Raw genomic sequence first — 25,133 nt, forward strand, 5'->3', positions numbered from 1 at the left:
TGTGCGCCTAAATCCAGTAAATTAGGCGAATCGTTTTTTTTGTTGTTGTTTTTTTTTTTTAAATTCAGTCACATCTTTCCCATCAATCACTGCCAGACTCCACCCGGAGTCCCTCCTACAGAGCAACAAACTTTCGTCCTGTCCCTTTGCCAGACTCTGGCTCCCCCAGATGCCTGGAGAGCATCAACAGAAAGTTTCCTGCTAGCAAAGGCACGTAAGGGTCAACTGTGGCCAAATCTGCCAGCTAAATGGGCCGGTTAAGTGGTTGATTTCGTATTGGGTTAGGGAGTTTTAAAATGATCTGGCCACATACAAATAAAATAAAAAAAGTTAATTCAATTCTTCTAGGTTCCTAGAGCAGAGGTTCTTACAACACATTTTTTTGGTGGCCAACTCTTGCTGGTGGCCAGTCTGATAATTTTTCCTAAAATACTTAACTTTAGGAAAAACAAATAAATATGCACATATACATGCCCAAATCATTGTAATTTATTTATGTAGGATTTTTTTTTTGCAAACTCAACAATAAAAATAATATACAGTTTTCTCTATTCTTTACTGACCCTAAATAGAATAGAAACACAAATAAGGTGCTTTGCATTTTCTTGTCTTTTTTTTCTTGTTTCTTTTGCCTTTTTGGTTGCTTATTTCTTTAAGACTTGCTAGCTACTAAGTCTGCTGTGAAAAGTGATATTAACAAACATACAAATATCACTTTTCACAGCAGACTTACACAGTCCTGGCAAGCCCAGGGACAAATTAAGCCCAGGATGGGGAGGTGGGTACAGAGCAGCTGGGGCCAGGGACAATGGGGTCCTAGGGGAGGCAGCAGTAGCCAAGGGTGATGGGGAGGGGGGAAGCTCGTGCCCAGAGCCTGCCACCCTGCAGCCAGGGAATGGAGCCCAGGGGATGGAGCCTGAAGCACTGTGGCTGGAGCCTGCCACCCACTGCTCCCGTGAAGGTGGGGAACTCACTGGCTACCTGTTTCTCCAGCTTGTGTATCTCCGGGGGGGCCCAATCACTGCTGGTGGCCCTGAGGGAGGGGCCACTGCGTTCCCCCTCTCTCCCATCACCACCCAGGAGGCTGTTGCTGCATTTGCTAAACACTGTTGGTGAAACCAAACAGGTTGTGTTTTTGCAACTGGGTTCTAACATAACCATACTGACAACCTGTCTTAAATATGCATATTTAATATTAAAGGATTAAATACAGTAACAACTAGTCTACCAGATTATGGGGCAAAATAATCAAATGACTCCTTGTTCTGGGCCTTTGAATGTATCTTTCTTGGTCTGTCTTCCTATCTGAGTCTTGGAATGACCTGAGCATGTTGTCAGCCCAATAATAATTTTTTTATGAGATTCTTTATTACTAAAAACCATCTCGTACCTTTAACTAGTGAAAAGGGGTCATGTTACCGCTAGACTCCAGCTTTGCCCAGATTCTAGTTTGAGTTTCTGCTGATATTCACTCTGCCTTTTCAGTTGAATATTTTAGCCTTTACTTTTGGTTCTAAATTGCTGTGTAGTATTGTGTGCTACAATAGCTGTCACATGCCCCACATCCAACACCCCTTGCCTCAGCAGTATTTACTGGTAAGAGTAAGAGCCTAAAGTGATGGGAGGTTTGCCTGAGAGAGAGGAGTGCAGGGCTAGTACCGTAGGTTTTTAAAGCGCTTTGTGGGATGACGGGTGTTATGTATGATGTTCTTATTAAAAGCAATTTTCTTATGATTTACACTAAGTTACAGCCAGCTAATCTGATTAGCTCTTTGCCAGTTTAGGCAGCGTTAGAGACTGTTCTCAAATAGGGGCTGGAGTCACGGGGCTCATTATTAGAGCTTAGGAGGCATATAGATTTACGCAATGTTTTCTTCCAAAAGTCACAAACAATCTCTGAAAGTTAGAAGGAATATTGTGTTTGGTTAAAGAGACTTCAATTTAAAAACCTTTTCTAACATCAGTACTTATTTATCTAGGATCTCAGTTAAATCACACTGAAGGCCAAATTCTGTTGTCATCAGCATGTGTGTGGAAACACTGTAATTTATGTAAGTGGCTCATGGCTTTCACATAAATTGTGATGTGTCAGGGAAACACTGTATAAACTGAGTTTTTTTAAAGTCTCTCCATAGTCTGGCTTCAGACTGATTGCTCAGCCCCTCTTTTATATCAGTTGTAAAATAAAGTCTCAGGAATCAGTTCTGATTTGTACCAGTGTAAATGAGAGCAGCATATGGCCCAGCTGGACGGGATTCACTAAAGTAATGGTTTTCAGGATCAAATCACAATTTTGTATTTTGCAGTTATAACACCACAGGCCAAATTCCACTCTCATTGACACCAGTGTAAATTTGTATTAACTCTACAGAAGCTTTGAAATCAATGGAGTTACACCACATCTTTCACTGGACAGTCCTGTACCCTGCAAGTTAACTGTATTGTGCAAGTTAACAAACTTCATTATTTGTGCCTCAAATTTGTGGAGTTCAACAAGTTACCAACCTATCTGCTAGTGCAGCCAGGATTCCAGACAGTTGCTGGTACTTTAAGCACCAGGTGGTCTGTCCTGCTCAGAGGAGGTTTACATCATTACATGGCATAGCACTTAAAATGCTATCGGCCGCCAGCACCTTGCCTACAGTAGGTTTCCTCTGTTATCACTAGTGGAGCTCAATCGACAATGTTGGGAAATGTTCGGTGAAAAAAATCCTAGGATAGACATAGCAAGAGTTGTTAAATGGACAATCCTCCCTGCTCCTCTTCCTGGCTATTTTTACAGGGGATAGAAAACTTGGGAAATAAAAAGAAAAATATGAAAGACATAATGTTGCCCCAAAGTCTTAGGTAGCCAATGAATAGGTAAAGAGAAGAAACGTTCTAAATGAACTGGGTGTGGGCATAAAAATAATACTTTGTCTCTGCATGTAACGTCATATGATTATGTAGTACAGGAATCAGCAACCTGTGGCATGCGGCCCAGGCCGGTCTGTTTACCTGCCGCATCCACAGGTTCGGCTGATTGCAGCTCCCACTGGCCGCGGCTCGCTGCTCCAGGCCAATGGGGGCTGCGGGAAGTGGCAGCCAGCACATCCCGCATGCCAAAGGTTGCCAATCCCTGTCCTAGGGGAACAATCCCCCCTCAATATATCATTACAACGTTTATTTTTCTTTTCCCCCTGATATTTAAAATCAATGCAGCCAGCACACTTTTATACATTTTAATTTTAAGTTGTCTTGTTTGAAATGTTGCATTTACAACATGGATGAAGATGTACACACTTAAATCTTTGATGGAAAGTAATTGAAAAACCTGAAATGCAATCTGTTTTTGTTTCAGAAATGAAGGTGACCGTGTTTACTTTTGAATTCCAGATGCAGCATAAGATTGGATCTTCTTCTTCCTGGAAGCCTAGATAAGGTCAGTCATAAAGAACCATTGGGAATGTATCTGTGACTGAGAAAAGTATGAGCTGGCTCAAGGGATGTGATAGCCAACCATCTATTGTTTATTTTACTACCTACAAATTACTTTAGGAAAGCCTACCAAGTAATGGTGAAATCTAGCAGACATCCTATGTCTGAGCTACCATGATTCACTTATTCCTGCTTTTCTCAAGCATTGTAGAAAGCTTATTCTAACATGAACAGAACTGTCACATAGATGAAAGCATAGATGTGAGTGTATAAAGCTGAAATGATTCTCCTGAAAAATTCCACCCCAGTGAAATCAGATAGTTAAGGACAAACAAAACCTGGAATGCAGCACAAATCCCAAGTAGCCAGACTATTTGCTAGGGATGTCTGTTGGGGATGAATGGGGAATATCCTCCTCTTCTCAAGACTCAGGGCTGCAGTCCTACTCATGGCTGGTGCCTTTCCTCTCCATGAAGGAGAATTAATGATCGATCAGCATAATTAATGGGATTACTTACCCAAGTAAATTAGCAGGATTTAACCTTAAGTGAAAAGGATTGCACAGGATACCTTAATGTAGAGGTGAGCAAACTACGGCCCGCGGGCCATATCCAACCTGCGGGACCCTACGGCCCGGCCCCTGAGCTCCTGGCTGTCCCCCCTCCCACACAGCCTCAGCTCACTGCGCCGCTGGCTCAATGCTCTGGGTGGGGGGGCTGCAAGCTTCTGGGGCAGCGCAGCTGCAGAGCCCGGCCTGACCTGGTGCTCTGTAGCACCGCCAGCCATCTGTGCTCCAGGCAGTATGGTAAGGGGGCGGGGGCGGGTTGGATAGAGGGCAGGGGAGTTCGAGGGGGTGATCAGGGGCTGGGCGTATGGACAGGGGTCGGGGCGGTCAGAGGGCGGGAAACAGGGGGTTTGAATGGGAGCAGGTGTCCCAGGAGGGTAGTCAGGAATGAGAGGAGGGGGTGGATGGGACAGTGGGGGGCAGTCAGAGGCGGGGGGGCGTGTTTGGGGACAGTCAGGGGACAGGGAGCAGGAGGTGGTGGATGGGATAGGAGTCCTGGAGGGGCTGTCAAGGGGCGAGAAGCAGGGGGGTTGGATAGGGGTCAGAGGCCGGGCCACACCTGGCTGTTTGGGGAGGCACAGCTTCCCCTAACCAGCCCTCCATACAATTTTGGAAACCCGATGTGGCCCTCAGGCCAAAAAGTTTGCCCGCCCCTGCCCCAATGGCTATTACCCACTATGTACTTTAACAGTTTACAATGCTACCTAGATGGGTGTTCGCAGTGTTGTTGTAGCTGTATAGGTCCCAGGATATGAGAGAAACAGGATGGGTGAGGTAATCTTTTATTGGACCAATTTCTGTTGGAGGAAGAGACACGCTCTCCAGCTTCACAGAGCTCTGCTTCAGGTCTGGAAAAGGTAACCAGAGTGTCAGAGCAAAATAACAATCTGTCCCACCTTGTATTTAGCTGTGACACTCTGGTTACCTTTTCCAGACCCAAAGAAGAGCTCTATGTGAAGCCTGAAAGCTTGTCTCATCTACCAACAGAAGTTGGTCCAATAACCTCACCCACCATGTTTTTACTCACATAGATTATTAGAATCCATCCATTGGTTCACAAAACCCCAGAAAGGGTAACAAACCTTCATGATGTCCCTGTGTGCTCAATTTTTTTTGTTAGGTCTCTAAAATATGTAAAAATTGCACGTGGGCAGTCAGGCATTAATCAGGCATCTGAGGAGGCTCCTCTGCAAAGTATATCCCAGCAGATATATTGCACTCAAAAATGCACTCCTGATATGTTAGTCTCAGTCAGGAGTATGTAGATAATTTGTGTGTAATGCTGCAACCGCGTCAGTTGTTGTTTTGGAGCTTACTAGCAATATACATGTATTCTGTATCTATCCTAATGCACTCTGTGGAAGGTGGCAGTATTCGGGGGAGGGGGGTGATAGTCTGTCACCTCTTTAGGAGCCATTCCCATGCAGTGCTGAGCACCTCCTGAGCTCCATTTCAGTGGGAGTTGAGGTTGCTCAGCACCTCTTAGGAGGACCCCAAATCTCTGCTGAATCAGGACCATCGACCCATCCCACTTTTTTGACGCTGTGTATGTGGAGGTCTAAGATCAGCACTGAGCCCTACCTTTTGTTCTTTGTCAAACTCGGCACATTTATTTAGATCCTTGTTGAGTGTTACTTGAACTAAAAAACCAACATCTCTTAAGATACTGCTAAAAGATCAGACTCTGAATGTTTGTACTTCTGCACAGACATTCTGGAGTTATTGTCACTGCAGATCCTCTAAAGAGCTCATCAGGGGCATGCAGTGACCAGTACTTAGTTCTTTCAAAATTATGTACTGTTTATTGGTGTTGGACAGGTTTATAACACAATGTGGTCTCCACCAATTTAAAAAAAAAAAGTGGTCATAGAGTAACACCTACTTCTCCCCTTATATGGTAAAGGCTCCAACTCCATGTGTGAATTGTACACACATCTATATTTAGTACCAGAGGAATACATACTATCAGCCAAAAAGAAACCAGAATTCTGTCTCCAGATGCTCTTTTTATAGAAAATGGCCTCTGGAGAGAGGCTCAAGATCATGACTTTGTTTTTGACAGTACTAAGATGTTTCTGGCTTCAAAATATTGAATTACATTATTTTCTAAAATTAGCTTGAGTTGCAAATACATAACACTTCTACCAGAATGTATTTTGTACAGACTAAATATTGTTTACTACTTGGTGGTTATGGCATGATAGGATTTTATCATATTTTAAAAAAAATGTTACTTTGTTCTCTCATCTATTATGATTGTCATTTATTTAGTAGGCACATGTTTTCCTTGTAATGTTAGAAGTGTGGGTCTATTCTGAAATGTGGTTTTAAGACTACATCAGGGGCAGAGGGATGTATATTGTGTCTCACTGTTTCCACTGCAAATGTTCTCAGTAGGCAAGTGAAAAGATGTTTTCTCTAATTATTAGCCCTGCAATCAACATACAGTCTGAAGAGCAGCTCCTTACTCTACTAGATCCCCTTTAAAGGCAGCTGGGAATTCCCCACTGTGTGTGGGGACTGCAGGGTGGTTTAAGACCAGTGCAGTTAGCTCTAAGCCTGGGGAGGCATGCTGAGGGCAAGTGAGGGTGTGAGCAAAGTCCAGCAGTAGGGGGCTATTATAGGCTAGCACAAGCTAGAGCAGCCCTGAGGATGCTATAACTTTTATCAGGGGCCAGAACTGGCCCCCAGCTGCAAACAGGATTGGGGGAGCACAAAGATAGGTCAAAGCCATCTTGGCTGATACTTTCTCCGCCACGTGTGCCCAACATTGCTTTGGCATGCCTGAAGATCTGATCCTACTGCCAAGCTGGGCACTTTCGCTGATGTGCATCAGTAAAAAAGGTTCTGCAGGCAAAAGTAGGCTTTAGTTACATCTGCGCAACACCATTACCTTCAAAGCAATTTGTACAAATGTGAGCCACTGGTTCTCTCACTGGCCCAGGAAGGTTCGGTAAAGAATTGCACAAGTTCTTCTCAGGCCCTAGGCTCAGGACACATGATGTTTAAACATCTACCTTTTCCCTTCAGTGCTTTCAGCCCTCCTTCCTTCCATCTCTCTGAAGGATGATCTCTCTTCTGGCCATCTATCTGGGAGTCGCATGTGAACTGCATTCTCTCCATTTTAACCATAGGACTATATAAAATGATTTGGCGCTCTGGCTAAATCTCCATTGGGGTAATCAAAATCCAAAGGAAGGTACCAATCTTCAGTCCTGGACTCATGCCATATTTAGGCTTTAATAGTCCTCAGTGACATGCTCTGCATCAGGAATGTCTAATTGTGAGAGTGCAGAGGGAGGGAGGGAGCTGCCTGTAGGAGACTTGAAGCCTGGAGCAGGCTTGCTAAAGGAGCCAAGCAGCTGGCTCCCTATAAGAGAGCTGAAGCAGTTCTTGGAGGGAGCTGACTCTGGGAAGTCTGCAAAGGAGCCAGCTTTGAGCAGGTCAGCTGCAAGCGGAACCCCAGAATTGGGCGCCTCCTAAGAACTGATAAAAAGACCCTGTGAAGGAACGCTTTTGCTCCTCCAGGCTCTGAGGTAAGAGCCAGGCCCTGGGACAGACTTCTGGGACTTTGTTTTACTGTTCAGTTCATTTTGTTTGAATCAACCCTGTGATGAGTTCCCCCCAAGTGCCACCTGGAATTGGGATACCACTGAGCTCCCTAACCCACCAGCTTGGGCTCCCTCTCATACTGTACTGCTGTGACAAGCTGCAAAGCCTTCCAGCCTGCACTTTAACCAGCATTCATACAGGTAGGGACAAACCAAGCTGCAGTTACACACAAGGTTTCTAACCACCAGGCTCCCAGCCTGGGACCCCCAGAGCAGTACTGTCCTGCCCTGGTCAAAACTGGCCAGTATATGGGTTTAATACCCAGTTCGCCTCTCCCTCACCGTGAAGAGAACAAGGCACACTTGTGGTAACCAAGCAGAGATTTTCCCAAAGCACTCCAGTCAAAGCTCACTGGTTTAGATTAAAATAAAAACAAGTTTATTAACTACAAAAGATAGATTTTAAGTGATTATAAGGGATAACAAAAGATCAAAGCAGATTACCTAGCAAATAAATAAAAAAATACAAACTAAGCTTATTATACTAGATCGACTGGATATGAATTAGCAGATTCTCACCTTAAGAGATGATACAAGCAGGCTGCAGATTCTTAAGGTGTCTCACACAGGTGTCTCACACAGGCTAGAGATCCCTTTAGCCTGGGTCCAGCACTTCCCTCGGTTCAGTCTTGGTTCCTCAGATGTTTCCAGGAGCCTTCTTGTATGGCGAATGAAGAGCACCAGATGATGTCATTCCCTCCTTTATATAGCTTTTTCATATGGCGGGAACCTTTTGTTCCAAAGCTTGGTACCCAGACCAGTTTGTGGAAAAATATTGACATCTCAAAATGGAGTCTAGTATCATGTGGCCTAGTCACATGTCCTTGTAGAGTCATAGCAGCCATCACTCACAGGCTGTCTGTAACGTTCTCAGGAAGGCCCACCAGGTGGGAGATAAGCTTCTCCTAAGGCCTATTGTTCTTTCTAATGACCCATTGTCCTGAATAGACCCTTCCCCACCAGCTCTCTAGACTGAAAGCATCTTGTCTAGTGGGCATTACCCAGGTGTAACTACATTTGAAATACAGACACATAGTCAATATTCGTAACTTCAGATACAAAAATGATACATGCATACAAATAGGACAGTCATATTCAGCAAATCATAACTTTTCCAATGAAACCTCACATGACTTATCTTGCATAAAATGGATCAAAATTATGCTATAACCATCTCGTATTAATATCACTATGAAGAATATGGGGTGTAGTGTTAAAAAAAACCCTTCTCTGTAAGGGTGGTATGGAGTCTGTGTGAAAAGGGTCCAGAAGAGGGAGAATAAAGAGCAGGGCAGTGCAGAAGCATCTCAGGCACGAGGCATCGGGATGGCCAATTCATTTACACTACAGTCATCAAGACTGGGTTTTCACCAGAATGAAATTAGTGCAGTGCTATCTCTTTTGCCTGCAGCCTTTGAGGTATAGGATATCCCTTATAAGGTCCGTTTCATTGCCTGGATTCCTCCAACACTAAGACTCACAGCCCCATCCTTGCAATTTCCATTGTAGCCTGTAACAAACCCCACTTCTGTTCCTCTTCTACCCATGCAACTTCCTGAATAATTATTCTGAGCCAGCCCCCATCCTTGGGCAGACCCATTTTTCTTTCTGTACATCTCTGTCTTAAATGTGTCCTAGATGGGCTTTGCCTTGTAGCCTCCCCACTCCTGCTTACAGATGGGGCCCTTGCTTCTTCCCTTCACAACTCTTCTGTGCATCATCCTGGGCTTCTCTATTAGGCACACAATGGTTCTTCTGTTTGGTTGGTCATTCTGCTTATCACCACAGGCCCTGTCTTCTGAAGTACCTCAGTGCTCAGTTGTTTTTCTTAAGATAGCTGCCTCATCCTCAAGGCTCTCCAACTTCGCATTCTTTTCTGTAAAGAGCTCAAGAGGATTTCAGAAAGGCACCTAATCAGCTCATCTGCCTGCAGCAACTTCAGAGTAAAGGCTTTCTCTTTACTCTGAAGCAGGACAGTTCTTACTCTGTCTGCATGGCTTGTGCCAAAACCTAATCCCTTGAGGAGTGTGTTTCTTCCAGCTCTTGGAAGCACTGTGTCAACTGACTCTGTAAATTGTTAAGTTATGAGGGATTTCAGCCCAGTTTCTGTAGGCATTGGCAACCTTGTCTTCTAGATCAACCAAGTGAAGAACTGGAGAGGTTAGTTGGGTGGCTGTAGGGGCTACTGTCATCACTCTTACATCTACCACGCATACATCTGTGTTTGTTTTGTCTGATAACCACTCCATTGGTGGCCTTCCAGTTTTTTGAACATCTACACAGTGACCCAGTTGGTCTCTAGGTACTTCTGACCCCAATCTCAGAATTGCTCTTGTCTTGATTTCACAACCTTATTGCACAGCTCCACAGATGCTTCTGTGCTCTGTTCGCATACCTTTTCTCAGTTCTGGGCCAGAATTCTCGGCACTGGGGCCTTCAGATGCCCCTAGTTGCCATCTATTAGTTTTCACTGCCAGGCTGTGCGACCTTGCTGTCTCTCTAATGAATCTCTGGAGCCTGCTGGCCTCAGCCTCCAATTTCCCTTTTATCTCTGCTACCTGCTGCTCCAAATACACTTGATTTATCCAACTCAGAAATATACTCCCAAACCAGGCTTCTGGGTCTGACAGGGATCTGTAACCAGGCTATACAAGTCCCTCGCATTCATGGGTTCCTAGGATGACAGCAGATTTGGGATTTCTACTCTAGCCAAATGGGAGTTCAAACTTTGCTGCTATCCGCCCACTTTTAATTCTAGACCACAGGGACTGCTTCCTGATTTGCTTATTGCTGGGACCCTAGACTTCCCCTTGTTCATTTTTCCCCAGAGTCCAGGCTCTTCCTAGGTAGTGATTTTTAATGTGTTCTGTTTTCCCACCACCCCCCAAAACCCCAACTCCGTACTTGTCCTTCCTTGCCCCTGTCTTTCCCTTTGCTTTATGCCAGGCCTCTTTTGAGTTCCCTGTCAAATGTGGGGGTCTCCCTAGAGCTTTGCTTGGGTTCAGTCACTGTACACAGGATAGGCTGTACTTCTGTAGCCAAGGGTGCTGTCCTGGGTGAGGCCTGTGTCTTTAATTTCAGAGACGGAACTTCCAGCTTCTGAAAGACCCTGAAAATCAAACAGAATCCTAAACTCTGGGTCCAGTCCAGTTGAGTTCCTTGTGCCACAAACTCTCTGTTCAGGGAATTAATTTCCCCAGGACTTTCCACATAAAGGTACCTAGAGTTTCCCATGTTCTTAAAGGAGCAGGTCATCTTACAGGACCCAGAAACTCTGCAAGTAGAAAAGACCTTTAGTTTAGACCTTTAGGGTTCCCCTGTCTTACATCACTTCTGTCACTCCCAGTCTGTGTCCACTGCTGGGCATCCAGCTTCCATTCCCCAATTTGCCAATCTTCCTGCAGTCTCAAAAAACTGGGTGGGGTGTGCCTCAATTTACCAGCAGCTCCAGTTTCTTCTGCACTCTTTGCAACAGAGAAAGCTGTAAAGTCACATTTCTATGTCTGCAGTGTAGTTGAAATAATAAAGTGTTCCCAGAGCCAAGAATATGAACTTAGCCAATATGAATAGCCAATATGAACTCAGGCTGACACCAGATGTTGCTGATTGGAGCTTAGTAATCAGTTCTGGAGAAACAAGGTGTGTGAGGTAATATCTTTTACTGGACAAACTTCTGGTGGTGATAGAGACTAGCTTTCGAGCTCCACAGAGCTCTTGTTCAGACGTGTCTCTCTTACCAACAGAAGCTGCACCAATACAATATATTACCTCACCCACCTTTTCTCTCTAATATCCCGAGACTGACATGGCTACAACTACACTGCATACAATTCTGGGAAAGATGAACAGGAATGGGAAGGAATAGAATCCAATTCACTTTCTGTCAGCTAAATTGGCTCTGCCATGCTCACATAAGTAAAAAGCAGTACAACCTTGTTTTTGTCCCTGAGTCCAGCAGGTATGATTCAGAATACACACAGGGAGCAGATCTGCTGGAGAGTATGTGCCAGTGTTACACAGTCACTTTTCAAAGTAAAATCACATTAATAAAGTTGTGTTCATTTTGGGTAAGCAACCAAAGCTTAGGAAACTTTTCTGAAACATCTTGAACCCATTGGAAACGTAGAAGCTCATGAAAATTAGCTGCTGTCTTGTTAAATTTCCAGTACTCTGCTTTTGGCCAGGATAGAAATGCCACAATAGTAGCCTTTGATCACTTCTTTTTGGAAACAGTACAGAAAAATAATAATAATTAATAAAAAAATTAAAATCAAAAGATTCCATGTGGATTTGGTTCAAATAGAGGTGAAGAGTCAGAGAGGATCTCATTTTATCTGAGACACTTTCTCCATTCATACAGATTAATCTGTATGTACTGACTGGTCACTAATATGTTAAAAATAAAGTGAAAGAATGATAACCCATTAACCCATGTTCTCTTCCTATGAATTAGTTTGTTTGACTTCTGTAATGACGTGAGCGTGTATTGCTGCTTCCTCTTTCTTGGCTACAGAATGGAAACAAAATGCTTTTTTTCAATGGGAATTTCCTGGATAAACATTTTAAATAAATTAATAAAATGAAGGAGTTTGCAAGTTATATCCTTTCTGACACAATCTCTGGTGTCTTCAGATTGATGTGACCCTTCCTGTGAATATCTTGAATGCAGTCTGGGATGTGCATATCTTTCATACTTGTATTATGCCAAAGGGCATAAAAGCCATGAGAATTAGGCCAAAGAAGATAAGAGATGACCCCGTAATATTTAAGAGTGTAGTTCTAAGTTTCTCTGCTGTGATTGTGTAATAACAGCTAATTTGCCCAAATATCTCCGGGTCGATGTATGCCTAAGGACATGGGGCCCAATTCTTATCACCAGTTTTATGGTGTCAGACATTTGTAGGGCCAGAGTCATCAGTGCATTCCAAGTGGTGCAGAGCAGTGAAAATGGGTTTATGGCTGCTCAGTGTCACCAGAATACACCGATGAATCTGGCCCCATTAACTTCAGTGAGGTTATTCCTAAATTTTTGCCAGCGTAATTGGGCCTAATTCTGATCTCAGCATTTTATTCCAGTGCTTGCTTTTACTCTTAAGAAAAAGAGTCTAGTTTTTTAATGCCATTCCTTACCCGGTGGCTAGTCCAAGAACTATGATGCTTTCATCTCGTCTCGGATTTTGGACTTGCAAATGCAATTATCCAAACGTAAAACCAACACACACATTTTTTGCCTTTAGAACAGACGGGAACAGTGCAGCTAGGAAACCAGATTCCCTCTCTAACTTTTTCAGTAGGAGCATAAATGTCTGGTTTCCATCACGTACCTATTGTTGAGTACAGTTATGTTTTCTTAAGAAGATTTCATGTAGGTGGGGTTAAGCATAATTTTAATGTTCTATTCCCCTCCTCCCCCGTGACAGGTGGTGATTTTCAATAGCATGGAAGGAAACTAAGCACCATGCACACCTACATCTCTAAATAATGCTACTGTGCAGATGCAAGATGTTGTAAGCAACAAAATTATGTTTGCAAGATTGCTATGTGTTCCTTATTCAGTGCAAAACTGGTGAAATTCACCTCTCTTCAGAGGGTCAACACAACTTCTATGTACCTCTTGAGTTCCACTTAAGCCTTGAGAATAGGGTTTCAGTAGTGCATAGGCTTTGTGCTCACCCTCTGCACAGGGTTGAATTTCCCTAAATTAGAGTAGCTTACCACTGTGGGAGTCAATTCAACCTGTTCTGCAGCTCTCATCAACTTCATTAGGAGTTGCATCTGCTTATGCCACGTCATGAACTTCTACATTCCCAGTGGGTTCAAGGTGTCTCAGGAAAGTACCCTGATCTTTGGTTGGTTCTCCAAAATGAACACCACTTGCTGTATCTCTGTCCATGTGCCAGACACATTTACAGTGTGGTTTTTCTCTGAAGAGTGACTGTGTAACGATGGCACATATTCACCAGCAGATCTGCTCCCTGTGTGTATTTTGAGTCATAGCTGCTTGACTCAGTGATAAAAACAAGTTTGTACTGTTTTTTACCCCTTATATAGAGGAAACTCATGGGAGAGGGCCAGATGGACAAGAACCTTGAGGAATTTCCTGTATGTTGCCTTCTCAAGTAGGAGAGATTCAGGGACTGTGGAGTGGGGAAGAAACAAGGTGCCTGCACGCTCTAGATCTTGGGGACCTTCTCAGATTCACAAGGGTTCCAAATGGGTGGTTGTCTCGCTGCTGTTCCAATGACCCTTCTCCCTCTGGCAGCCTGAGTCTATAGGAGCTCCTATAGTACCCATGCTGCCAATGATTGGGTGTCCATGTACCTAGTGGGACCCAGCACACATTAGTATAGCTCTGAGTAGGAGAGGTGTCCATTCTCAGGCTACAGTCCCTCGTTTCTGGCTCTGCTGCCAGAACTCTGCGGAGCTCCTTGGTCGTGGAACACCTGCTGGAGGACATCTGTGCGGTGCTGGGGAGGGGCTGCCTCGGCAGCCCCTGCACACATGAAGGGGACTCTCTGTGACTGAATTTACCCTTAAAAGTGTTTGGGACAGTGCATGCATAAGTTTAAAGAGGGAGCAGCTTTTTTTTTACACTTGCTAGCTGCTTTTCCTGATACTCCCCAGCTTCTTCTGTCCCCTTGGCATGTAAATTGCACTAATCTTGCATACCCATGGGATGCCAGATACATCCAAGTTACACTATTTTATCACTTTCATCCACCTACATCTGCCATCTAATCAACACCCCGTGTGTATCTTGCACCACTGTTCAAGCCACCAGTGAATTCAGATCACTGACTCCAGACCATGGCTGCTTGTCTGCCTTCAACATCCAAATTCTGGTTCCATCTCCTGAATCAGATGCAGAATATAACAGATATTTTTATTCAAATGGGTTAATATTCCCAGTTCATGACCAAGAGGAAACACTTCTCTGATCTCCGTTGTGTGTGTGTGTGTGTGTGGTAACAACCGACTCTTTCTTGGCTTTGATTTCAGGTTATTTAGAGCCCAATTCTGCTCCCCCGGAAGTCAATGGGAACATCACATTGACTTCCTGACGAATGGAATAGGGTCCTTAATCATGAAATGGCTTTGCCAAGTTCCATTCTCTTACAGTTAAAAACAGTGACGCTAAAAGAAATAAATCAGTGTAGGATACATAACTTCTGGAGAAAAGCCAGATATAATAAATAACTCATAAGTAAAGGATTCTCTAGATTAAGGAAACAAACTTTGATGTTTTGCCAGACATTAATACTTAAAAAAAATTGTAATGTTATCTTTTGCTAGACTGTGGTTGTTTAAGTAATGCTGAAGACATCAGTTGCATTTTGAACACCCACAAAAAAATAACTCTCCGCCCGCAAAGATTGAGAAATGTAAAAATATTGAAACTAAGTCGAACATCTGATATTTTTGTTTGTTTGCAAAGCAGTTACAAATTTAAAAATGCACTTTGACCCAAAGGAAGCTTGATTGACTTGAATGGGACTTTGGGGAAGTTTTTCCCTTCTTTTGTTTTCATATGTGTAGCACTTGCCCTTGTGTTTTAATAGCCGTGTTTCTTTATAATACATCAAAAAGCCAAAATATAATTTTAGCTATTTGGTACAATTATGGGATAATATATAATTAGAGATGGGCTTAAGACACAAATTTGGATCCAGATTTGGACTTTTCCAAAGGCTGGAAACATTTGGGCCCAACGTTTGGTGGATAGGCTTGTGTCGAGTAACAAATGTATGAGGTATTTATAATTATAAGCATGGGGGAAAGTTCCACCCACAGTTTCACCTGTGCTACCCTACCACCATCACTAAATCCAGACAAGTTCTGGCTCTGGCACGGAAGGGAGGTGGAATGAATTTGACGACCTTTATTAAACTGCCTTCACTGGGAATGCACAAATGGCATTGAGGGCAGGATTTGACCTAAGAACTTTTAAATTCATGTGAGTAAGGCTAGATTGAACCTATAGGCTCAGCCCTGAGTATGGGGCAGTGCGTAGGCATGCTATCCTGGGTGGATCAACAGGAGGCAGTGTCATTCAGAGCTACCCTGCTATACCTAGTGTCGCCTGGTCCCTTGTTGCACTGGAAGAGTGTATTTTGCAACCAGTATGTTTTCAGTATGTAGCTTGGTCTTCCACTGCATGGCCAACTAGTTCTGCTGGTCAGCTTGTCGGGAGTGGGATGGAGCCATTGTGTAGCCTACTTTTGACCACCCCCCCACCCCAGTGCTCCCTAGAGGGAGCATTTGGAGCACTGCATCCCACACATGGCGCTAAACTGTGGGTCTAACGTGGCTGTGTGTGGCAGGAAGGGGAATCCTTACTACTTCCTATTCCCTTGTACAGCTGCCTTAGAGTGGCTAGTCACAGTTTGGCCCATAGTTAATGATATAAGACGTGACAATTTACATCAGTTTTGGGGGCAATTGGCCAAATTCTGCCCTCAGATGCACTGGTGAAATCCCTTTGAAAGCACTGGGGTTACACCAGTGTACAAAAGTGAAAAATTTGGGCCAATCAGGCTGCTGAGAGAAATCTAGCTCATTCTGAATGAGGTGAAGTTTATTATTTTATGCAGGACAGATTCATAGAGGAAAGGTGCTGAGCTCCCTTCAACCACAAAATCCATCTTCATTTGCATTGATCTCCCTCTTGAGAGCAGCTGTTCAGTAACTTCTTTCTTTCTTTTTCCTTTTTTAAGGCAGGTATTTAATAGTCTGTACAGGTTTGTTCACTGTTGTGACTCTGGTATGCCAGGGAGAGTAATCCCAGCACAGGGAGCAGACTTTACTCCCTGAGGAATTATCTATAGTCTCTGCTGGCCCTGTGATCAAAGAATGCAAGTTTTGACTCAAACTTGCTGACATAGTGAATTGGAAATATAAACAGTGCCGTTGCCAGTGTTGAATGAAGTTTCAGATCTGGTTCATGAACTTCTCATTGATCTTCATTTCAGTGTCAGTGTTGGAACTTTTTTCAGTTTCATTTGTATTTGCTTTTTCTCTTATCCAGGCTAATTGTAATACTGGCCAAAATTCAACCCTTGTGTACGTATATGCAATTCCCATTGGCTTCAACTTACGCCTGTGGTTGAGTTGTTCTCTCGGCCACAAATTAGATAATTAGATGTGGTGGGCCAAATCCTTACTTCGCTTAACCCCATTGGCTTCACTGCAGTTACCCAGGAATGGCTATGTCAAGTAATGGCGATGTCTACACTTGCACAGGTTTTTCGCTGTAAGTTTCACCGGTGATAGGGAACTGGTGAAAGTAGAGCGCTGGTTTGTGTACTCACTTAACTCCTCAGGCATCAGAGACTCTTTACATTAGCAGCACTTCCATCGCGGATGAGAGCAGTGCTCTAGGGCAGCTATCCCACAGTGCAGCTCTCTCCAGTTTTACAATGGGTCTTGTGGGAAGTGGAGGAGGCGTGATCGCGGGGCATCCTGGGTCCCTGCACAGCCTCCTCTCCCCAAACACTGATCAGCTCCAGTAGCTCAGCATTGCTCCAAGCAGGGGATTGTTTGCTCCATGGAGCAGGCATTGTCACCTGGCCAAATAAGTGAGCACTTGTCAAGAAAACAGGAAGGGGAGTTTCAAAGTTCCCGGGGCTTTACAGGGGGAGGGATGGATGTCTGTTTACCTGGCAACAGAGCAGCAAAGCTGCTGGATAGAGTGGTCACTTAGGCACTGCGGGATATCCTCCAGAGGCTAAAAGCTGGGTAAACAGGAAGAACGTGTCTTCACTTGTGCATCACCGCAAAAGCATCACTGGTAAGAGCTGTATGTCTCTCATGGAGGTGGTTTTCTTTTTGTTTCACTGGAAAAGTCATTGGCGATTGTAGACGCTCCCATGGTTTTTGCTCAAGAAGGGGACTTCTTTCTGCTTTAAATGGCAAGGATAGACCTGCCCTAAGTTATATAGGGGCTAGGTGGCCCTGAATTATTTAGCTGCAACCAGCTTCCTACCTTCTCACCCACAAGAGAGATCGGCGAATCAAGGCCATTGTTTCTTAAATAAGTGTTCTGATTTTTCAGAGTTAGTGTTCGCAATTCCCTTTGATTGTAGAAGGAGCTGTGAGGGCTCAACACCTGTAAAACTCAGCTCGCTTTTATTCTGGTGCCTAAATATGGGTTAGGCAGTTGTGGTAGAAGGTTTCTGGATAAATGTTTGAGGGCTAGCTAGTGAAATGGGTACATCTGATAAATTCTGGAAAGCTAAGCTGTGACCTGGATTAAGTCCCAAATGAAATTCCTTGTTGGCACCGATTTAGAGTGTACTGGACATTTGTCAAGATAACAAATCCACATTACAGTTTGGATGAACTTAGCTTAAGGGGCATTCTTGGTTTAGAAGTGCAGTGTGAAATAGCAGGGGTGTGTGTAGGACAGGATTGAGATGCGTAAACACAAGTGAGAACTAATTGCTCTCCTACTGATGAACGAATTTCCAGGATTTGGTTTGGGGTAGCATCTGTACCTCTCTTGGCTACAATTTAAATTACAAATCTGGTATATGAACACGTTCTGTGGTGAAATTTCCATTTCCTGGATCTGGTTGGGCAAGAAAATATGGGGTCCCAGCTAAGTTTACAGGGTCCAGAAAAAAGATGGTGCAGCAGGGCCATTTTTTTGTTGCTTTCCTCTGGACTCTCCAATTTAGGATAGATGTGGACAAATTGGAGACAGTATGGACAACAACACAAGTGATAAAAGGTTTTAAAAGCCTGACCTGTGAGGAAAGATTTTTTTTAAAAAAAACCTGGATATGTTTAGTCTTGAGGAAAAAAAGACTGAGGGGGGACCCAATAACAGTTTTCAAATATGTTAAGGGCTTTTATAAAGAGGATGGTGATCAATTGTTCTCCAAGTCCATTGAAAATGGGCCAAGAAGTAATCAGCTTAATCTGCTGGTTGGATATTAGGAAAATTTTTCTATCTATTAGGGTAGTTGAGTTCTGGAATAGGCTTCCATAGGAGGGAGTCCTTTGATTGCCTTGTGCTTGTTGCTACTCCTACCCAGTATTTATTTCCCTTCTACAGTCGAACATTCCTCCTCCACCAGATGTGTACTCCATATGCCCACTGGCTCCTACACATGCGCCCAGAGAGTAAGCCATGTGGGGTAACTGTTGGCAGGTACCCATATGTGCTTTCCACTTCCTCTTGACTATGAGCCAGAGGAGGCTGAGGGCTGCTGTGGTCTGGCGGGGCCTGAGGAGTGACGGTAGAGAAGCCTGTCCTCTTTTTAGACATAGGGTGAGGGGCACAGGATAGGGGGTCCCAGGGCCAAGAATAATTGCTCCTTTGTATGGGTCCGTCCAAAAGGGAATATAGAGCTGCTTATTATAGCAGCTTATATTACCTTTTTTTAATCTAAGACTGTAACTCATTTGTGTATGTATGTTTCCTGTTTTAACCTTGTAAATAAATTTCTTTGCTTAGTTAATAAAACCTTCGGTAATTTATTGCAGGATTGTCTTTGGTTTGAGATCTGAGTACAATTGACCCGGGGTAAGTGACTGGTCTTTTGCCTGACTCCTTTGGGACTGGGAGTAACCTGAATATTCTTGTGATTTTTGGTGTAAAGTGTCCATCTATGAAATAGTCCAGCTTGTCTGGTGGCAAGATAGATTGGAATGCCACAATATCACTAAACCTTTGGTATTAATTGGCCAGACCAATAATTGGCCAGACCTGCTTCTTGGTTTGTGGGGCAACCCAACCCTGAGTAGCTTCTACTTTTAAAGGGTGAGGGTGAGCAAATCCACTGCCCATGCTATGTCCTAGATAAGATGCCTCTGCAGCCCCCATCTTGCACATGGGCACCTGACAGTGAGGTTGGCTTCTCTAAGCCTCTGTAACACAATTCCCATGTGGTTTAAGTGGTCTTGCCAGGAGTCAGAAAGGTAGCCAAGTCATCTACATAAGCCCTGGCAAAGGTATGTAATCCCTGCAACACTTCATTGACAGGCCTCTGAAAAGTAGCCCCTGAATTAATTAATCTGAAAAGGCATATTCTTAACCTTGTATGGGCCAGATTCCACTACAAATGCTGATTTTTCCTGGACATCAGTATATAAGAGAATTTGCCAACACACTTGAGTCAAATCCAGGGTGCTTATGAATTTTGCACCCCCTAATATATTCAGCAAGTCATCGATTTAGGGTGTGGCGTATGAGTCAGGTTGATTGATAGCATTTAACTTCCTAAAGTCTACACAAAACCTCATGGTTTTATCCCTTTTAGATACCATCATAATAGGAGTTGCCCGGGGGCTTTTTGGTTTAGTAATCACCCCCATATCCAGCATGCTTTCTACTTCCTTGTGAATTTGTTTCTGCATTTCTCCTATAGTATGATATGCTTTGCTAGGAGTAGGGAGGGGCTCTGTAGTTTCAATGGAATGTACAGTCTTGTCAGTTAAATTTGGTTGGTTGGAAAACCTGCCCGTGATTCTGCAAAAGGGCTAACATCTGCTTTTGAGTGGGGTTTAAACCCTCTCACGTCTCAATGCTCTCCAGAGAAATTTCTTCCTTACTCTCACTGACCAAATCAGTTAAGGGGACAGTACAAGTTCCCTCATCAGCACAACAAATCATATTCACTCCCATCTCTCTTTCATGGTAAGCTTTCAATCGGTTGACATGTGCCGTTTGCAGAGCTCCCCAACCATGGAGCTTCCTTACATCATATGTGACCTCATTCGCTCTTTCTATCATCTCTAAAGGTCCTTCCCACCAATCTTGCATTTTGTTCTTTCGCACTGGAATAAACTCTAACATCAAATCACCTATGTCAAAAGATCTTTCTTCAGCATACCTGTCATACCAAATCTTTTGGGTCACCTCACTCCTTTCATTGTTTTGCAGTACTAAATCCATCAAAGCCTTTAAATTTTCTTTTAAATGAGTTTCATACTTGCCTAGATGCTGTCTTGTCTCCTCTGTATTACCCTCCCACGAGCCTCCAGTCAAATGTAGGGGTCCCCTCACATGTCTCCCATAAAGAAGATCAAAGGGGGAGCGAAGCCAGTAGATTCTTGGGGAACCCTGCTATTTGTGAATAACAAATAAGGGAGCAACACATCCCAGTCATTCTCTCACCTGGTAACATATATCTTCAGCATAGCTTTCAATGTACCATTTAATCTTCCCACCACATCATTAGTTTCTGGATGATAGGGGCAGCCTTTACATGTCTCACTCCACACAACTCCCATAACTTTTTGAAAACTACAGGCATGAAATTTGCACCACGGTCCAACAAGATTTCCCTGGGAAAAACCTACTCTGCTAAAAGTGGTGAATAGGGCAGTAGCCACAGTCTCAGCTTCTATATGAGAGAGAGCTTTGGCTTCAGGGTACCTGCTAGCAGAATCCACCACAAGTATATATTTCTTTCCATTCCTGGAAGGTCCAGTGAGGGTTTCTACATATCTATAGGCTGCAACCCTCTCTTGATCAGCCTGTTGACCCTCAATAAACTCCTTCTGAGTCCCACTTAAGTTGAAAGCAGGCTCTCGCAAATCAGTGAAATATTCATATTCCTCATTTAAGCAGAAACTGCTACTCTCAGCTTAGAAAGGACTGCAGTCATTCTCCCCATCCTGCAGCCCTCCCTGCTCTCCACAAACAAAGCAGGTGAGTTAGAGCCATACTCTTTCTGGCTGTGGGTAATGCCATTAACCTGCTTAGACATGGTTAAAGTATTATTACCTATTAAAATATCAACAGGGAGCAGGTTTCAGATGCCCACAATGGCATCTCCCTTAAAATCCTACAGTTGGAGGTGGACCTTAGCCAGAGGTACAGTTACAGAGAATTCAACCAAAGGTAATATATTTAAACTCTTACCAAGCAGTTTGTCTTCCTCCCTTACCAAACTTTCCTTGACCAAAGTGACTTGGGATGCTGTGTCCCTCTAGCCCTTACAATCTATGCCACTTATCTTAGCATCCTTAATAAATTCTTCACTTCTTTCCTAAGACTCAGTCCTATAATAGCTTACTGGGTCCTTCACATCCCCTTCTGCTATCTCAGGGTCCAGGGTAGCAGCATTCCCATTGAGGGTTGTGTGTGTGGATTAGGATGTGACCTTAAGTTTTGGACAATTTGGTTTTATATAGCTGGGAGGCTCACAGTGATGGCAGACTACCTGCCTTAACTTGGGAATTGGATTTTAAAACCTGGGCTTCCTTGGGTGTTTTTATTAAAGTTGGGGGTAGGTTTATTGCCAGACCCCTCCTCCCACTTACCCTGTGGGCCAGAGGCATTTCTCTTTCCCTGGGATTTACGCCCACCACAAGCCCTTGACTCAACATATTCATCAGCAATTTTTGCCTCAAAAACTTTGGAAGGTTTTTTTGTCACAGATGGCTGCCTTACAGTCACCTCATCTGTAACTACCCATGACAATTTCTCCTTGGGCCATCAGATCAAATAGTTTTTCATAATCATCTTCAGCCCCTACCCCATTATCCATCTTCTCATAAAATTACACATTTTAGGCACATATTCAAGATGAGTGATACTGTCAAACATTTTAAGATTTCTAAACTTCAATTGATAGGACTAAGGGGTGATCTTAAACCTTTTCAGTACACTTTCTTTAAATTTCTTATATACCATGGCATCACCCTCTTCCATATCATTTAAAACTTGTCTTGCCTTCTTAGTTAATCTGGTCAAGATGATGGGCAGCCCACTTATCCTCTGGGACCTTGTGGATCCCACAGAGCCTCTCAAAGGTGGACAGGAACTCTTCTACACAGTCAGTCTCTATAAATTAGGCAGCCTTTTCCCCACTCCCTGGTGCTTCTATAATAAGCAGCTCTATATGTTTAGGGCTGACCTGGATGGGGTTCTCCTGCTTATGTTTAGGTATCTTTGCCCCTCAGAGGCCTGACAGCATAAAAGATACAGTTCTCCTTGTCAGGGATTTTTATCCCCCTCATCCCAAAATCACAGCTGATGGGACGAGAACTCCTGCATGTAACCTCTTCCTCGGTGGGTAGGGGAGCTAGCGACAAAGTCTTTGCTTGGCACATTTGGATTCAATAGTTCTTCCTGATGAGCAGGAGATAACACCTCATGGGGTAAACTAATATTTCATGCTTGGTAATGTTTCTCCCCTGACTGGGGGGAATTTAGCCTTAAACATTTTTATACCTATGGAGCAAACATTTGAACATTACCTTATATCATGGGATACAGATATTATAAGTCAAGTATCAGGGGGTAGCCGTGTTAGTCTGTATCCACAAAAACAACAAGGGGTCCGGTGGCACCTTAAAGACTAACAGATTTATTTGAGCATAAGCTTTCCTGGGTAAAAACCCCACTTCTTCAGATGCATGAAGTGAAAATTACCTATATTATAAGGAGGACTAATACATGTACACCTTACAAGCATTCCATAAAGTCTAAACACATTGTTATAACTCTAATATCTATTCTGATAATACTACCATGCAGGTAAGCAAGACTGGTTTCCAGTTGTGCGGTTGTAAGTGTTTAGTGAGGCCTAGGGCCCTTGGCATAAGCTGGCACCTGGTCTGCCAGCATCACAGCTTGTTTGTGCATGTTTGCTAGAATGTTTTGAATGACAATCATGAGGAAGAAACAGTCCCTGCTTGAGACAACTTTGGAATTCCAGAAAGGATTCATAAAGATTGTTTGGCTGTGTTGTGACGTTATTTTGTCTGAACTGATTTGCCCATCCCTTGTTTACTCACAGAGTGTCTAAGTGTTGGTAGCGCTTTCAATCATAGACTTTCATGGGCAACAAAAATCCACCTGACCAAAAAAAATCTATGTCGCCTTCTCTTAACAAAAATAGGTATTTGCAGAATAAGGGGCAAGCTAGAAGGAAAAATATCAGAATGATCCCAATAATATATCTGTGTCTATAAAGAGACACTTTTTAGCAAATGCTAAGACTTAAACACCCACTGGTCTTAGCTAGACTGGAAGTTTAGTGTATATGTTTGTTGGTTTTGCTCTCATCAGCTTTTTTTTTTTTTACAAAAAAATAGGTGAGTGGGGAAGAGGGAAGGAAATGATAGCGCTGGAACTATTGTAAAGCTTGACATGTCGTCACTTTGGATTAGTTGAGAAACTTAAGAAAACAATTACAATTATCCAAGGGCAGTGAAATTGTTATATTTAATACAAATTCCTGTGGGAATTCTCTCCCATTCTGCCACCACTCAGTGTGCTGTTCACTCTGATCTATGACAAAACTCTTGGGGAAAAAATCCACTTATTTCAGCTATACATCAGTGCTTGTGAATGCCCCCAAAGATGATAACCTCGGGCATATGTAGTAGGTTTTAGTCTAGAGCAATTGATGCCCAAAGTACAATGACAGGAATTCAAGTTAGTAAGTAACAGGGCCTTTATTTCCCCAGAGATTCTAGTGTGGAAGTCAAGGGAAATACAGTGACGTTGTTAACGTTGTATTTATAACTGTTAATAGTCCCACCCTCAGCTGCATTGTCTGAAGCACTGCTGTTGTTTTCATAAAGAGCATAGCAGGCAGTTTCTGTTTTATACAAATGACATGTTCTACACATGGGGGGAAACATTTTTATTGGCAGCTTCTGGTCTACTAAAATAATCATCATACTACTTAGTACTTTGAAATTAGTTTAGACAAACTAGTCAATATTTGCATAGTCTTTCAAAGATATAAAGTGCTCAATATTACTTTCCATTTTACAAATTGCTACTTAACTCTAACATTGCCGCGGTGGTGAAAGTTGGTATGATCATCTCTTCCTCTTTTTAAGGATGGATACTAAGGCAGAGATGTTAATAAATTAGAGTGGAGATTACAGCTCAAACTACTGAATCCTAGTGCTCAGACCTCTCTGTTCTGCCCTTCTTGTGTGTCTTTGTCTTTTCCCTTCTCATTCCTTTCTCTTCATCCCCCTTCTACCTCTTTTTTTCTTGATATGTTTATCTATGATATGCAGAAAGATGTAAGTTCAATGTAACAATAGTATAAATTCTTTTGAACGCATACCCTTGCATGAAGCACCTGTATTCTTGGTTCCCAGCTGCTTTTTAGATTCACCTCCTTATAGACTTCTTTATTATATAACTAAGCGATGGGATCATATGAGAACCAACCAGAATCTTGACTTAAAACTCACATGGAAGTGAGTTCAAACCTTTTCTAAGGTTAAGCAAACAAATCTGCTTATTTGTTTTAAAAATTGGTTACAGGCCATTGCTTTCAGCTGGGACTAGAAATTGCTATTCTTACAATATTTTTGCACTGGCCAAACCCAGGAAGTTCTTGAGAGAGACTAATGTGACAAAGTTGTCAAGCACAAAGAGCTTTGGACAAGTTCAGCCTTGGATAATCATTCAAACTTCTGGTAGTTTGTCTGAACTTTTTGAGATTTGCCAAGTACTTGCTGTGAAAACACTTCTCTAAATATTCAGCAGGGTTGACTCCCATGTTTGAGGTTAGAGTGTTTAATGTGACTGGCAAGTCTATTGCAGGTCATTGTAACAT

The 25,133-nt window shown here is 43.2% G+C and overlaps 1 long non-coding RNA gene across 6 annotated transcripts in view; it reads left to right on the forward strand.

Moving 5' to 3' along the window:
* LOC144930662 (uncharacterized) overlaps positions 1 to 25,133 on the forward strand; it is a 74,814-nt gene that overhangs the window by 1,556 nt on the left and 48,125 nt on the right. For 5 of the 6 annotated variants that reach the window (XR_013635965.1, XR_013635966.1, XR_013635969.1 and 2 more), the window contains exon 2: positions 3,376 to 3,421. This is a non-coding gene — a long non-coding RNA (uncharacterized LOC144930662). Of the gene's footprint in view, positions 1 to 3,340; positions 3,422 to 25,133 lie in introns of all 6 variants that reach the window. The other variant, XR_013635977.1, reaches the window with a different exon arrangement.

This window comes from Lepidochelys kempii, chromosome 1, assembly GCF_965140285.1.
Source record: "Lepidochelys kempii isolate rLepKem1 chromosome 1, rLepKem1.hap1, whole genome shotgun sequence".
NCBI lineage: Eukaryota > Metazoa > Chordata > Testudines > Cheloniidae > Lepidochelys > Lepidochelys kempii.